At 36.8% G+C, this 16,200-nt stretch overlaps 1 protein-coding gene across 20 annotated transcripts in view; it reads left to right on the top strand.

The window, feature by feature from the left end:
* The window catches only part of NRXN3 (neurexin 3), a gene marked incomplete at both ends in the record, with an annotated part of 1,482,596 nt that overhangs the window by 1,158,267 nt on the left and 308,129 nt on the right, over positions 1-16,200 (top strand). The gene's annotated exons all lie outside the window — the stretch shown is intronic.

Consider the following 16,200-nt stretch of genomic DNA (forward strand, 5'->3'; position numbering starts at 1 on the left):
TACTATTTTTATGAGATACCTGTACTTCACGGGATTTGGGGGAGGGGGAGTCTTTGGTAGTGTATCTGCATTCTTCTAGTCCTGAAACTGACCTTGAACCTATGTTGATATAAACAGCCCTTCATTAATGCATCTGTAATGAGAAACCTTAGGTCAATTGGGTTAATAATCTGGACTCGGATATAACTGTTTCTTTGGTTAGCTGGTGCTCTGCTTGGGGTGAGTAGGTACTTCTGCCCATCTCCCTAGCTACAGCCTCCTTTTTTGTGGAGCAGAAGAAAGCAGGGAAGGGATTACCGAACAGGAATTCTGAAAGGAAAGAAGAAACAACCACATGCTATGGTTGGCAATTTCACATGGAAGACTTTTAAAGCCTACCATAGCAAGGAAGGGCATGGGTAGTTTCAGCGACTTGAAATAAGGATGAAACCTTGGGGGTGACCTCTTTGAGAAAACCATAAAAAAAACCAGAAGTTCATTTTTAAAGTGATGTCTGAATCTCATACTAAGATTTTTATTTGAACTTTAGCTGAAAGTTCAATTTGAAAGTGATGTGATCTTTCTTTTCTCCTGAGGATAGCCTCAGGCTAGTGCTCTGTACGGGTCCCCATCTGTAATTTAGGGTGATAACTTATACCTTTTTGTCATAAGTATTCAAAGTGATCGTACGTTTAAGGCTCATGGGACCATGCTTGCTACATCAGAGCTTGCTACCTTTGTCAGGTACCAGATCTGAAAGGAGATCATCCAGGGATTGAATGAGTATCCAATTGACAAGCTGGAGGGTTGCATGTTCTTATTTACTCGTGCCTGAACTTAGCAATCATCTGTGAAGCTGTATATATGCTTTTCTTTGGGAAGCTTGTTTTCAGCTTCAGTGATTTTTCACTGTTCACGGTTCTCCAGCATTCCCTCTAGCTCATGGTCTAACAGAAATACCGAGTGTGTCTTGATAATTGTGTAATGTGTCCTTTATGATTTAGAGTTGGTGTCATTGCCACATCGGGATAATATCATGATCCTCACGCTGTACCTTTTGTTTTGCAGCTCAGAAGGAAATAAGATACATACCTGTGGGGTGTGCAGAGGTACACTGAAAGGTTTAGCATCTGCATTAAGCATGGTACTCCATCCATTGTTATCATTTCATTCAAAGGACTTTTTGTTAAATTTCCATTTTTTTCTAAAGACCTTTAGGGATTTTCCCTTCATTACATTTTCCATGATTAGCTGAGCAGACATGTTCCCAATTGTGAGCATTCATGAAACCAGGGAGGATAAGTGGTTAGACTGGGAAGTTAACAGCAATTAGGTGAACCTTCAAATAGCTAGAATTTTCCCTTCCATGTACCTTTGGGATTCAAACCCAATTTACATATTTAACTATAAGATGTCCTTTGATGTAAGGGTACCTTCTTAATAAAAATGACTGTAATATGCAAAGCATCCACTGAGGGCCAGCGTGTACATCTTCATGACTATGTGTGTCTGCTTCTTGCCAATTTGCAAATATCTAAGACTATATTTAAAATCCCAGATCACTTAGAGCAAAAGCACATGCCTTCCCTTTTCTAAGACTTTTTAAAGCACAAGCCTTTCCTCCAATCACTGGGCTGCCCCCATCCTCTGCTCTACAGCACACTGTCATCATCCTGAACACTAGAGATGGAACCAAGAGATTGTCTTATCAGCTTTACCACTCATGTGCATGGATGGTTCCTATCTTTCTTAACAACAGATGGAATGAGAGCAGTCTTTGGGGAGGACACTGGTGCTTACCTCAGAAAATCTTGAAACTTATATCCTGCCGGTACAACTTAGCATTTTCCCAGAGATACATGAGTGTGCTCTGACATGTTATGGCCTTAGAGATACAGCTTTTCTTGTGTTAAGGAAAGGAGAGGTGTCAAGATGGTGGTTCTGTGGAGAAGGGCAACTAGGTCAATTCTGAGAACATTATGTTAATCCTCGGAATCCACAAAATAGAAGGAAAAACTTGATTCCTGCATACTGTCCTCTGGTTTTCATATTTATTCCCTGGTAGTTATGCATACCTCCAAAAATACATGCATACATACATACTACATACATACATACATACATACATACATACATACATACATACATATAAACATAGAGGAGGGATAAAAACAGAAGAGCCATTTTCCACATGACAATCAGCATGATAGAGAAGAGGCAATCTTTTCTATAGAATTTATATGGTTTGGGTAAGATCATCTGTTTTTTTTTTTTTTTTTCTTAGAAAGGGAGTAAATTCAGTTAGAGAATATCCTTAAACTCTGAAGAAAATTTGATTCTGGTCAGATATTGCTTTCATGCAAATTTTGACAATTTTGCTTTATTTGGGGCTATTAATGTTACTATTTTAGGAGACAATCAATTGTCTGGCAGACAAAACTCTCTGACAATTATAGATCCTAAAAACTGAGACCCAGACAAATAATAAACATCTTTCTCTGTTTCATGGATAGCTTCCTACAGCTTGTTAGTGTACCAAACAATGGAGCATGCATTAAGAATGTATATGTACATGTGCATATGGATATATATGCAGAAGATATTTTTCCTATTAAGTTGACTTGACAAAATTAAAATATGCTTAGTTTTCAGGTCTTGAGCTGTTTCTATCTTTAACCTCTAATGAATCAATTAAAATTTCAGCCTTGATAATAAAATAAAAAGTTAATTAGCTAGAAAATAACAATAAACAATTCTGTTCATGATGATGTAAAGTGGAAAATTGGACTTAAACAAGTAATTTCAGACAATACTAGCTCTGTCTTCTTGTAATAATTTTATAAGATATGTCATTCTAATGTTCCATTTTACATATTTATCAATGAAACTTGCAGAGCATTTTATTAGTAGAGTGGATTCTATACTTTTACATAATATTTGGTTTCCTATGGCCAGCTATTCCTATATCCCTTTTATCAATGAAACATAAAAATCTCATGATCGAGTTGATTCTACTACATACCACCAAATACACCTCACACTCTTTTGCCAACAAGCATGCTATTGCTTTTGTAGATCTGTTTGCTAGAAAATGCTTAGAATTTTAAATGGTGGTCAATGAAGAGGTAGAAAAGCATGACAATGGTAAAGAAATGGTATTTTCCTTCATGGGTAAAATGCTAATGTGAGACAGCTGATATGATAGCGAATTTGGCCAAGGGCCACTGCTATAGGAATTGTGACAACACAGGCATTGGCATGGTGAAGATTGTTAAATTCCAGGACTAAACAGCTGATCCGCTGGGAAGGAATGTGCAGACAGATCAATAGCATAAAAAAAGATAATTGCTTTTCTTGGTGAATCTTAAGAAAGGGCTTGGGCTTTAGGGAAATTGAGAGAGATTTCTCTCTCTCTTTTTTTTCTTGTTATACAAAAAAAAAAAAAGGTAATTAATGAGTACAATGAACAATTCAGTGAGATAAAATAGAATCTGAGAACTCTACACTCAGAATATGTCTAGAGATTCACAGAATGGCTTTATCCCAAACGATGCCTACCAAAGTGGACACAGTTACTAAGGTGACACATTTTCTTTCAGAGTCTTGCTAAAGTCTCCGAAAAAAGGGTGCATCCACAGATGAGCAAATGAGGCTGCATTTCTAAATAGCCTTATTTTACAGAAATGAAAGAGTCAGTTGTTTAGGGAAAAAAAAAATCATAGTGATTGAGATAATCTTACATCTAATTTAGAAATGAAACCTGAAATATAGTACACCAAGAGAAAAATGCTCATAGAGTTTACTTTATATATCTTATATTTTCTCTGTGTGTATGCAGAATGTATCTCTGTGTATATATGTGTGTATTGCGTGAGTATGTGTAGACCAGAAACCGATGCAGAGTATCTTCTCCGTCAGTCTCCCTCATAGTATTTCAGGCTGGATGGAGCTGGAGCTTATTCATTTGACTTACGAGTCAGGTGATCTGCCTGTCTCCTCCTCCTCAGAACTGTGCTTTTAAGGGCTTATCATCAAGTTCAAGTTTCATGCTTGTGCTAAGAATACAAACATAGCTCCTTATCTAGGTGTACCAAGTAACTGGGCCATCTCCACAGCTATGAAAAGTGGCCAGAGCTGGGGTAGCATTTCTTCTAGAGCCAGGAGTGAACACAGGCTTAACATGCATAAGGCCTTGAGATAAGTGAACAAAACCTCCCCTAAACCAAACCAAACCAAACCAAACTTTAAAGAGCTATTGTTTATACTAGCATTAATGCATCAGATGATGCAGACTTGTACTCTTTTGATTTTTTGAAATATGTAGTGGATTTGTGTAGAGAGAATGTTTTGCTTTGAAAGACAAAGGTCCCCAGAAGATCCTGTGTTTGAGTAGTTGGTCTCCAGTTGGTAGGGCTGGTTGGGAAGGATTAAGAGGCATGTCACTTGGGGTTGCTGGACTTTGACATTTTAAAAGCCCACAACGTTCCCAGAGAGCTTTGCCTGATTCATGCTTGTGGATGAAGATGTGAGCTCACATATGCTTCCTCAGTACTATGACTGACTTACTGCCTGCTGTCATGCACCCCACCATGAGCGTCACATAGTCAAGTCCTCTTAAAGTGTTATTCCCCAATTAGCTTTTTTTCTTTTATAAATTGCCTTGGTCAAGGTGTCTTATCATAGTAATCAAATAGTTATCAACAGTAGAGTGTATCATTGCTAAGCGTGCAAGTATAATACAAATATTGGCAATGTCTTTGAACAAATTTTTTCTCAAAGATACATGAATTTAAAAATACTTATGCTCTTTGAATGAGGTAGTCATACTAGAGACACTATTTGTCCCGATGTGCTTACTTATTCAATCATTTACCAGACTACATACTCTGAAAATATGGGGCCATAGTTCTGTGTGTCTTTCATACATGGTAATATAGATAGACAGATACAGATGATGTAGATATAGATATAGATTATATAGATATAGATACAGAGGGCATATTCAAGTGTGTTACTCTGTTACTTCATATTTTAGTGAGACAAGATCTTTTACTGTATCTGGAGCTCGGTGACTTGTCCAGAATAGCTGCTCAGCAAGCCCTAGAGATTTTCCTATCTCTTGATTTCCTTATACTCAAATTGTAAGTGTAAAATAGCATCATTGTCTTATATGAGTGCTGGAGATTTAAACTCAAATATTTGTGTTTATAGCAAACATTTTACTGATTGAGCCAAATACCCTGTTCTTCATTAAATCTCTTTGAATGAGAGCATAAAATTTATAACTTACAAAGTATGTACTAAAATTGTACTCTTGGTACCTATTACCTTTTTCTCTCCATTTTTCCTGAGATTTGGTGATATTTGAGACTAACATTGTTTAACTACAAATATACCTCATTGCCATAAAAAGACAAAGGTCTTTTCTTACAATATCAAGAGATTTCTGCTATGGTATAAAAATAATAAACAATGGCTCATTTCCCACTAATAGAGTTGGCCATCTTCATTAACCCCCTGTTTCATCTGAGAAATAGCTTCATCAAGAGGTTAGAAAGTCTACCAAAATAATTTCAATTATGTCAAATTTTCAAATAATCTCCCCAGAACTTGAAAACTTGTGACAGAGAGAAGGAAGGACAGGTGAGGAGCAGATTGTCCTGTCATTCTCTTGTACAGTAAGCCATCTTTCTCCTAGGAAAACTTTCTAGAGTACATTCTGGGTATAAAGAAAAAAATAGTTAAATTTGACAATCTATAGTAAGGGGTGAACTACTACCCCTCCCCCAAATCACAGATTAAAGTCATGCTTTCCTTGTGGAAGACTTTACATATGGATTATGAAATAGACTTATCTTTGAAATATTATTTTCATCTTTTGCTTTGATATAATTTTAGATTTACTGAAAAACTGTTGACTACATTGAGTTCTTTTATAATGTTTACCCAGTTTCCTAATGTTAACATATTGCACAGCCATAATACTTTTTTTGAAACAAAAAAATATAACATTTATACTTGACCTTCAGTTGTAGAGTTTACTCAGCTTTTCTTAGTTTTGCCCACTAATGTTACTTTTGTTTTAGGCTTTGATCCAGGATAGTACATTATATACAATGTTCCTTTTCTTAAGTGTTTCTAATCTATGACTTCCAGAATACACTGGGAAAGATAAATACTATCTCTCCATGTAACTTGTACTGATCCTGAACTTACAATGTAGCCTAGGCTAGCCTCTGCCCATAGTTCTGCTTCAGCTTCTGAAAAAGGCAATTATGTCACAATGTTTGTGCATAAATACTTTTATAGTTGGTGGGATTATCTAAGAGATATAAATCCATTCTTGGAGTAGAGATTTTACATAGTGTCCACAAAACTCTGAGTACCATCCCTAACATGGCTAGTGAATAAAGGAAGGGAAAGAAATAAAGAATAAAAGGTCTAAAAAGATGTTTGTGTATTATACCATTCTTTTTATCCATCACTCCTCCACTGAACATGGGAATCAGTCACTTCTGTGGCTGCTCACTCTAATGCCTTGAACACTTTACCAATTTACTGAAGGTAACATTTTGGAGACATGTATCACTACAGATCCACAGAGTATATAAACAGACTCTTCTGGTTTTTCTGAATTGTCCTCTCATTAATTAAAAAGAACTAGTATAAGGCAGTGGATGATAATGACAGCCCTGGATTTCTACTGCCTGGATTTAAATGAGTTCCTCTGTCCCATGACATAAAATAAGTCACTTAGTTTCTTTGCAGTTCAGTTTCTACATTTGGAAGTTATGAAAGTTTAAAAATGAGTAAACATATGATACACGTTTAGAGTAATACTTGGTATACAAGAAATATAATGCATAAGCTCCTATTATTACTAATATTGCCCATCAAATCTGTCAATAAAAGAACTCTGCTAAATATTGAAAAGATCTTTGACTTATGCATCTGCATAGCTCAATGGGCATACTGCCCCCCCATAGTTACATCATGGCTGCCTCTTTGTATCTTTAATGTAAAGGTAATATACTAGGGTCACCAGAAGTTATGAGGAAATAGTTCATTCAGTAACCCCCTTGACGTAGTCATTAGGACCTGAGTCTGGTGGTAACCCATGTCATAACTCAAGCCTGGGTATGTATGCTTTAATACCAGTTTGGGGGAAGCAGAGAGAAGAGGATCCCTGGAGCTTCATTGCCAGCTATTCTAAGTAATTGGGAAATTATAGGTCCAGTGAGAAGCAGTTGTCTCAAAAGAATAAGATGGGGGCTGATAGATAAAGATACTCAACAAAAATCTTTGGCTTACATATACATATACATACACATACATGCACACTTGCACACATACACAAAATGGCACATACATTAATAAAATCTGTTTTACATATACTAAGGAGTTTCTGTAAGAATCAAATAAGTTTCAAGACAGGACTGTGTGAGGCATAATATAGTTGCACTTAGTCATCACTAAGCTTTGTGCTATAACACTGAGCTAGAACAGGAATCATCAGGCAGGGTGCATGGCATTTTGAGCCAGACAACCTATTCTTCAGAGTGGCAGACATGAATAGTTACATGAACATTGTTTCTCTTCTTTGAAACTATTGCACAATTTTGAACTCATTTGCTTGAAAGCAAGCTGGTGTGGGTCTGGCAGAGGAAAATATAAAAAGAATTTAATAAAAACTGGGCATGGTGGTATATACCTTTGATATCATTATTCAGGAGGCATGAACAGGTAGGTGGATGTCTCAGACTTCAAGGCAAGCCTGCTCTACCTAGTGCGTTCGAAAACAATAAGAGCAATATAGAAATATCCAGTCCAAAAAATAAATAAATAAAAGGAAATTAAAGCAAATTGGAGTAATAAAAATCACTATGGATGTTTCTGCTAATACTGATGGGCTCAGAAATAAGATGAGTGTGTGTTTGTGGATTTCTATTAGATATTAATCTCACCTTATTTCTGGCTTAGTATTTTTTATTTCAAAAATTATTCAGAACAACTTTGAAAGCAGCCATGCTTTGCTTCCCCCCCACCCCCAGTGCCATTTTGCTGGTCTGGACTTATTCTAAGAAACTTCAAGCTGACATAGCAGCCCCAGAGCATTCCTAAGGATGGGAGGGCCTTGACATTCTTCTTTGTTGCCAAGCAACCAAAATTGTTCTCACTAAAAGAAGAAACATGAGCTTCCCTTCAAAGATGAATGGGTTGAAAAGGATCAGAGAGGATAATTTTCTTATACTCATATGGATGGTGCATTGGGAAGGAATTCTTTCTTCAGTTTCTTGGTGTAGAAGCTATCCAGCTTCAGATATGGCTGGAGACTTCTCTTTTTAAAGCTTTGTATCTATTAGCACCCACACCCCTGTTATAAATGGCTCATGTTATCTTCAAAGTACACCTTATCCTTACTATAGTAAGTAAATTGATTTGCAAATTGTGTAAATAATATCTAATATTTATTGGGTGCCTATTGTATGGCAGTCACTGTTATAAGAAGTTTCCATGAAAGTCTTAAAACTCAATGAAATAAAACTGGTTGTCTTTTTAACATCTTACAAATGAAAAAAAAAAAAAAACTGAAACACAAAAGCAGATAAGAAAATTGCCCAGAGTTGCACAGCCCGTGATTCTGAATGTTCTTCCAGAAGCTTTTTGAGTCAGATAATAGTATTGCTGATAATTGGGATAATTGATAAAGACCTTCACAATGATGATGTTATCCCATCTCAGTCCCAGATTAAATTACTACATGAAAAAAAGAGTCATAAACACAGTAATCAGTGTTGATAGTACTTATTTTATCATTAAAAGGTGCTCTCTCCATCAATTAGTTAAGCACTAAAAGCAGAAATGTGCAAAGTGGAGTCTAAATGCTTGAGGGAAAACGTTGAACAATGTGGGACCAGGGAACTGTTATTACTTTGCATCAATTTGGGGTTTAAGAAGCGAATAAAATGGTATTTGTAATCTACTCAGTCTATAAGGAAGAAGACAACTTCAGTAGGCCGATTTGCAGCCTCTTGTTAAACAGGGAGAAAAGAAGAAAGAGGAAAAATATCAAGAGTATTATTCTATTTAAAAACCTCATTGATCCTTCCAGACATCAGACACACACACACACACACACACACACACACACACACACATACACACACTAGCATGGTAAGCCATGAAACCTTGGTCTTCCCTAGTACAGTGAATAAAGTTATATGATCTGATCAGCGGGCATTACACTCTAAATAGAATTATAATGTCAGGTGAGAAGAGAACCCCCAGATGTACCATCTAAGGATTACATCTTTTCAAAGAGAGCAAATGCACCAAAATGCCCTCCAAGACACAGAATGTGGTAAAAGCATTCTTGGGGATTCAAGCAGATTTCATATGGAGTCAGGGCTGTCATTATGAATGTCTGTAACTTTGCGAGAATGTGGGAAGTGCTTGTGAATAGAAGCCCCAATTACAGAATGTTGCATGAAATAGTCTGTGCTGTAATTATGGTGTGCTATGATTGACAGCCTTAATAAGTGGTGTTCCTTAATCTCAATGTTGATTTTGGAGTGAGTTAAAATTAGATGTAAACTGTGGTAGTAAATTTGGATGCTAGATTGATGGTCAAGTGGAATTCAGATTAGTTCAAACTCATGTCTCTTAGCACTCAGGAGATATGAGGAGGAGCATTGATTTTGAGTTCAAGGTTAGTCTGAACTACATATTTGGGTTAAGCAATATAATTAGATGTCAAAGCATAGGACTTTTAAGGGTGTATTTCAGTGATATAGTATATAAGAATGTGTATTGCATGTTTGTGTTCCTGGGTTTCATCCACCATATCACCTTAAATATCAAGTCAAAATTTTCTAGGTCTAAACTAATTTCAGACGTTCAACCTTGGTTGAAACCCTAACAAAGTTATGGGTCCCTCCCGTCCCTCTACTCAGAAATCTGGAATTACCATGGAAGGAAGGGAGGAAACGTTCTAGGAATCAGAGGGGATGGCAGAGAGTAGGAGAACATTGCCCACCAAATCAACTAAGCAGGGCTCACATGAACTCAGAGACCAAGGAGACAAACACTGGGCCATTGTGAGTCTGTACCAGGTCCTCTGCATAGATATTATGGCAGATATCATTGGGATCTTGTGGGACTTCTAACAGCACGAGTGAGTGAGTGTGTTTCTGACTCTTTCTGCTCTTGGTACTCTTTCCTCCTGTGATATTGCCTTGCCTAGCCTTGATATGAGAGCTTTTGCTCTTGTTTGGCTGTTGTCTATTAGAGGTCTGTTTCTCTCTGAAGATGAAGTGGAGTAAGAGTAGATTAAGAGGAGAAAGAAAACATGGGTGATGTGGATCTGAGAGGACTGGAGGGAGGGGAACCAGTGTTTGGGATATAAGGTATTAGAGCAGAAGCTCTTTTCATCAAAGAGTAAAGGAAGTTTCTACTTGGTTAGGTGAGAGGCTGAGTTACTACAATTAATATGGCAATAGGCTAGACCCATATGGTAGCACTGGCCTTTAATTGCAGCACTAGGGAGGCAGAGACAGGTGGATTTTTGAGAGTTAGAGGCCAGCCTGGTCTACAAAATGAGTACTAAGATAGGTACAGCTGTTACACAGAGAAACCCTGTATCAAAAAAAAAATTTTATTAAATGATAGCATCTAGTGCTAACTCATCTTTCTGCTAAGAACCATAGATTCTTGTAATTCCTGCATATAGTAACTCATTCACCTATAGCCACATAAAGTGTGAGCTATGAGGCAGATGAGAAAGCAAGCCTTAAAGGGTTAAATAATTTATCCCAAGGCCTACAAGGTCCTTAGTCATTTTGCCAAGCTTAGGTACTCTGAGCACACAGCTCCTGGGCTTTTAAGCCTCATCTTAGTTTCTCCGGAAATGTTTTAATGTGAATGTAACTCATTAACAGTGCAGTGTCTTCTGACTGAGGAAAAGGAACAAGTAAGCATATCTGCCTCTTCTACTGAAGATGATGTAGAGAGAGCATGAACAGTAGTATTCTAACTTTACTATTGATGCTTCCCCAACCATTCTAGTCTCTTGGTTATTTTTTTAGCAAGTTGTTTTGGTTCTGTCCTCAAAGTCTTGGTGCCTGAATCATAGTCCCACCCATTCATCTGAGTGGTTCTTCTTCCTTTCCCACCAGATGTAACTACTAATAATGACTCCTTAACCCATTCCAATTATGTCCTTCCAAACATTCTATACTCCTTTGCCTGGTTTGATTCTCTCCACATATATTAGCACCATGTAACAGTCCATGTCTGTTTCGGTATGTATTTGTGGTATATTTTCTCACATAGAACACAGGGTCAGGGGGCCAGAGACTTTCTTTATACTGCATTTGCAATGTTTGCAATAATAACCTACCTGTATATTAATCACTTTAAAAGACAGAATGTTTACCCACATCTGTGAATGTTTTTGAGTGTTATAATTATGATTTCTACAAAGATATGTACATATCAAGTTCCATTTAAAGAACAAGTACTATTGTCTGTCCAACCACGCTTAAAAATAGACTGAATTTATGGTAATTAATTGATAACTTATCTTAGAAATCTCCTTGCTCTGAATACCTATTAACTTATATAATAAGCTTTGGTTTTTCGATTAGGTTTTTCTAGATGTGCAATAATAGCACTGAATATCCTTTGATGAAGGATTTTCTGTAAAATTCTTATTTTTTTTCTATTTACATTAGATTTAGAGAGACAACAAATCTAACAGATAAGTACGTTTTTAAAGATCCTGGTTGGCTCATAGCAAGTGTTTCATAAATGGCCACTAGATGAAAGAATGATGAACTGAAAGAGGGAACTTTGTGAGAGGACAATTATATAGAGTCTACTAGTGACCACAGGTGACATTTTGATCACCTAGGGGTGCTGTAATTAGTAAAAGACTTCTTAATCTAGAGAACAAACACCGAGCATTTTCTGGGTGCTGCGGGATCCCTTCATTTCCCTTCCTTTCAGCATTACACTTTACATAGTAAATACAGTACCATACCGCTTTCTATGCTCTTCTAGAAGTTATGATGGGCAACATGCATGCAAACTTGTGTGTATGCCTGTGTATGTACATGCTTGCTTGTTTCAGTAGACAAACTACTGTGATGCAGTATTTGCCTTTTTACTTTGTTTCAGTAGAATGTATGTCTTTAGACTTAGTATTTTGGGATCACATGGGGACCACCTGCACCTATATTTGCTTGCTGTAATGATAGTTTATGTTCACTTATCTTTAAATCTATAGAGAGAGGTCTCGTCAGTTTAGCAAGACTGGGGTTTAACTGATATCATATCTTGAGATGGATGGAGGAGGAACTTCCCTTCATAAAAGCTTGTGCAGTGGTTAATAATTATTCACCCCTATCAGTTAGTATCATAACTTAGACATAGGCTTCTGATGATCTCCATCGTTCTCCTTCATCTTGACTAAGGCATTCTCATATAGACTAGGCTGGCTGCTTCTTAATGGTGGAGTGATTAATACTTTTCACTAGCCCAAGGGATAAAAAGCAAAATTAGCTTCCATTCCAAAATAATTTTTTAAAGGCCAGTTAAAATTATTGACTTCATGCCTCATGCAGCAATTATATGAAGCATTACTGAACCCTCTCCACCAATGATTAGAATAATTAGTGTCCTTTCATCTTCCCATCTAACGACAGTCTCCCAGCACCTCCCACTTCCCTTTGTGTCTGAGCACAAAGTGGCAATGTGTATCTGCTTCACGAAAGAAGGGAACATCAAGGCTCTGCATAATTGGGCCATTTCCCTGTCATACTGGTTTGCTTCTAAATCAGCCTCTCTGTGGGTTGCAGCGAGGTCAATCAGATGCAGTCAAATGGCAGAGGAGATATTAAAAATACATATATCCTAGAACTAAATATATACCATCTGTGAACTCTGGTTATAGGGGGAAACTTAATATAACTTTAGATACACTGATTGGCTGTCTGACTATGTCTGTTGGCAACTCCAACAGCTTTGATTAGCAGCAGGAGTGATTCATGATGTACACTGTTCTTTCTATTTGTAGCCCTTTTCATACATGATAAAGAGATAGATTTCTACTGACACAAATATTTGGTAGATCATCAAATTCACCTATTGTATTTCCTAAAATATATCCTGGGTTTATTAAATCTAAGGTCTCACAGGCTTAGGGATTCACACATTTAACAAATACTTATCTTAAATAATCAAATCATCAGGCAAACAAACTTTGGAAAAATGATACAAATAATATTCAGTGGGTTGTTCATACTTCTCTTTGATGCTTTCTGGGCTGGGATATGCTAGTTTTCCCTATGTTTTAACTATAACTAAAATATTAATAAGAAAGAGTAGAATTGCCTACAGCCAGCTGCTTGTCCTGTGAGAGCTAGAAACCCATGTGAGATATTCCATGAAGAAGACTCTTTCTGTTTTGATTATTCACCTGAATGAATAAAGCCACCTGTAAATTCTCTGCTTTGCCAATGCTATGATAAATATGATGTATGTTGTCATCCAAAATGACTCTACCAACTATATACCTGAAATCTCAGAATGTTTCAAGTGACGAAGTCCATTTTGATAGAAGCTTAAGGTTTAGAAAGCGCAACATTATTACTTCTAAAATGATATAGGTGGAAAGGCCATTAAAAATACATCCATTATACCCTGATGGTTATAAAACTGAAAGAAAAGAAGCTTTGGAAAGACTTAACAAACATAAACTGTCAATTGGAAAATTTCACTAATTCTCTGCCTTCTTTACTGGATATTCTTTCTATGCTGCCATTTTGAATCCTATTGGATGCTTTGAGTCTATTTCCTCCTTAGATAAAATATTCTAGGATGTGTCAGTGTCTGAAAATGTTTGCCATGCCCATGGGTTCCATTGAAGGCCACCATAATGGGAGGTTGGTCAGGGCAGAAATATAGAACTGAAGCTTCTATCTTTCTCTTCTTCTGATTTAGTCTGCTCATGTTTGTTAAGAATGTGCTTGGAGGAAATCAAATATTTTACTTAGACACAATTAGACAGGATTAAGTAGTGACCTATTATACACTGTAGGTTCTTCAAAGGACTATGAGCAAAGAGGTAGGTAAACTGTCTTAATCTTTTGGTTTTCCTGTAAAATATGAATCTTATGTCTTTAGTGAATGATACTCATCTAAGAACTCCATAAGAACCCTGATCAACTCAAGGACTGTCCATCTTCTTGAAGTGGACAGAATAATGGGAAGGGATGCTTTTGAGAATTAGAGTATTGTCACTAATCTTCATGCCAGAAATATTCACCATATGTGCTTAGTGTAGGTAGGTAGCATTGTGATACAAGCAGTAGAATCATGTCTGCTATCTTCTCCTGTCCTGTCATGGTCAGAGATGGCAGACCTTAAGAGTAGGCTGTTTCTTCTTGTATATGGACCTAGGTAGGCTTTGGCACTCCCCTATGAGAGTTCCAAAATAGGTATAGCTCTAAAAAGGACATCATTTTCTTTCTCTCAAAAAGCACAATTGAGATAAATTGGAGTGAGTTCTCTCTCCATTCTTTCATTTCCTCCCCCATGTATCTTCTGTGACCTAAGCTTTTGGGTGTGGTTTTTCCCAAGTTCTTTTTTTCCCCATAACTATGAAACAGAACAATGGTTCTCAGCATATCAGTTGTGACCCCCATGTGGGTTACATATCAAATATCCCACATAGCAGATGCTTATGTTATGATTGATAACAGTAGTGAAATTAGAGTTATTAAGTAACAATGAAATAGTTGTATGGCTGAGGCTCACTACAATATGAAGAACTGTAGTAAATGATGTTAGCATTAGGAAGGCTGAGAACCACTGAAAATATCCACAGTGGTGAGTACTCTGGAAAAAAAAAAAAAAGAAAATGCTTCCAAAATGTGGCTTATATGTCACCAAGCAAATAAAATTTCTAGTTTATTTAATTTTTCTTTTCTAAAAGGTTATAAATGACTTGATGGCAGATATTCTCCATTACATTCTTATTTCTCATCAGAGGATCTGGATTCTAGTATACCTATTTGCTTTCTATTGTTGTACAGCAAATGAATATAAAACTACTGTCTAGAAGCAATGTATGCTTATTTTTTTCTGGTTTCTGAGAGGTAGGACTATGGACTCACCTGAGTGGCTAGAAACCATGAAGGCTGGGAATCAAGATCTCCATCAAGGCTGTTTCCAGCAATTAAAGTGAAGAAGTGTCTGCTTCTAAGTTCACTCAGCTTGCTGGCACATTGTTTCCTGACAGCTTAGTTCTTTGAAGAATCACAACTTCAAACCAGCTTGTGTTTATTTTCAAACCCAGCAATAGCAACTCTAAATCAAGATTCTTCACAAGACAGAGTGTTATACAATGTGAGATCGTCACAGGTGTAGCATCCCAACACCTTTGTCATATTGCTGATAAGCTAGTTACAGGCCTTCCTTATACTCAAGGGAAAAAAATATACTTGGAAGTAAGCATCCCAAAGCACAAAGCTGTAGATTTAGCACATTGATGGTAAAAGTAGGAGTTTCTGGTGAAATACTAGATTACCTAAATAGCCACCTTTTCAAAAAACTGAAGAGACTATTGAAGACATGAAGGAAAGTTCTGATTGACCAAGAGTTAATAATTATGTACGTATGAGCTAAGTGCTCAACAACTATGTTTGATAAGCTTCACAAATTTTAATCTTAGCTCACATGATCATCTTCAAATCAAGGGCTAGGTAACGATGAGACCATTTTGGGCTCGTAATGAACAAGATAGTCTCATTCCTTTAAGTTTTCCATGATGTGGCATATTTGAAACTACAATTTTTTTCTAAACTTTTATCTTTTAAGATTCTCCTTTCCTCTACTCTTATTTTTAATTTAGGTAGAATTCATTTTTTTCTTTCTCTTTTCTTAATGTCCCTATTTGAAAAATTTTCTTTCTAACTTTAATGCGCTTTTCTATCTTTGATGTTGTTGGTATTGGTGTTGGTATTGGTGTTGGAGGTGTTGGTGATGTGTGTGTGTGTGTGTGTGTGTGTGTGTGTGTGTGTGTGTGTGTGTGTTTGTGCACACACATAGACATTCATGCATATGGAGGGAAGGATGTTGTCACTGTATTTTTCCTCTGTGAACCTTCACATTGTTTATTTTGAGGCAGAATCTCTTACCAAATACATACTTCACATTCTT

Source organism: Micromys minutus, assembly GCF_963924665.1.
Source record: "Micromys minutus genome assembly, chromosome: 1".
NCBI classification, from domain to species: Eukaryota; Metazoa; Chordata; class Mammalia; order Rodentia; family Muridae; genus Micromys; species Micromys minutus.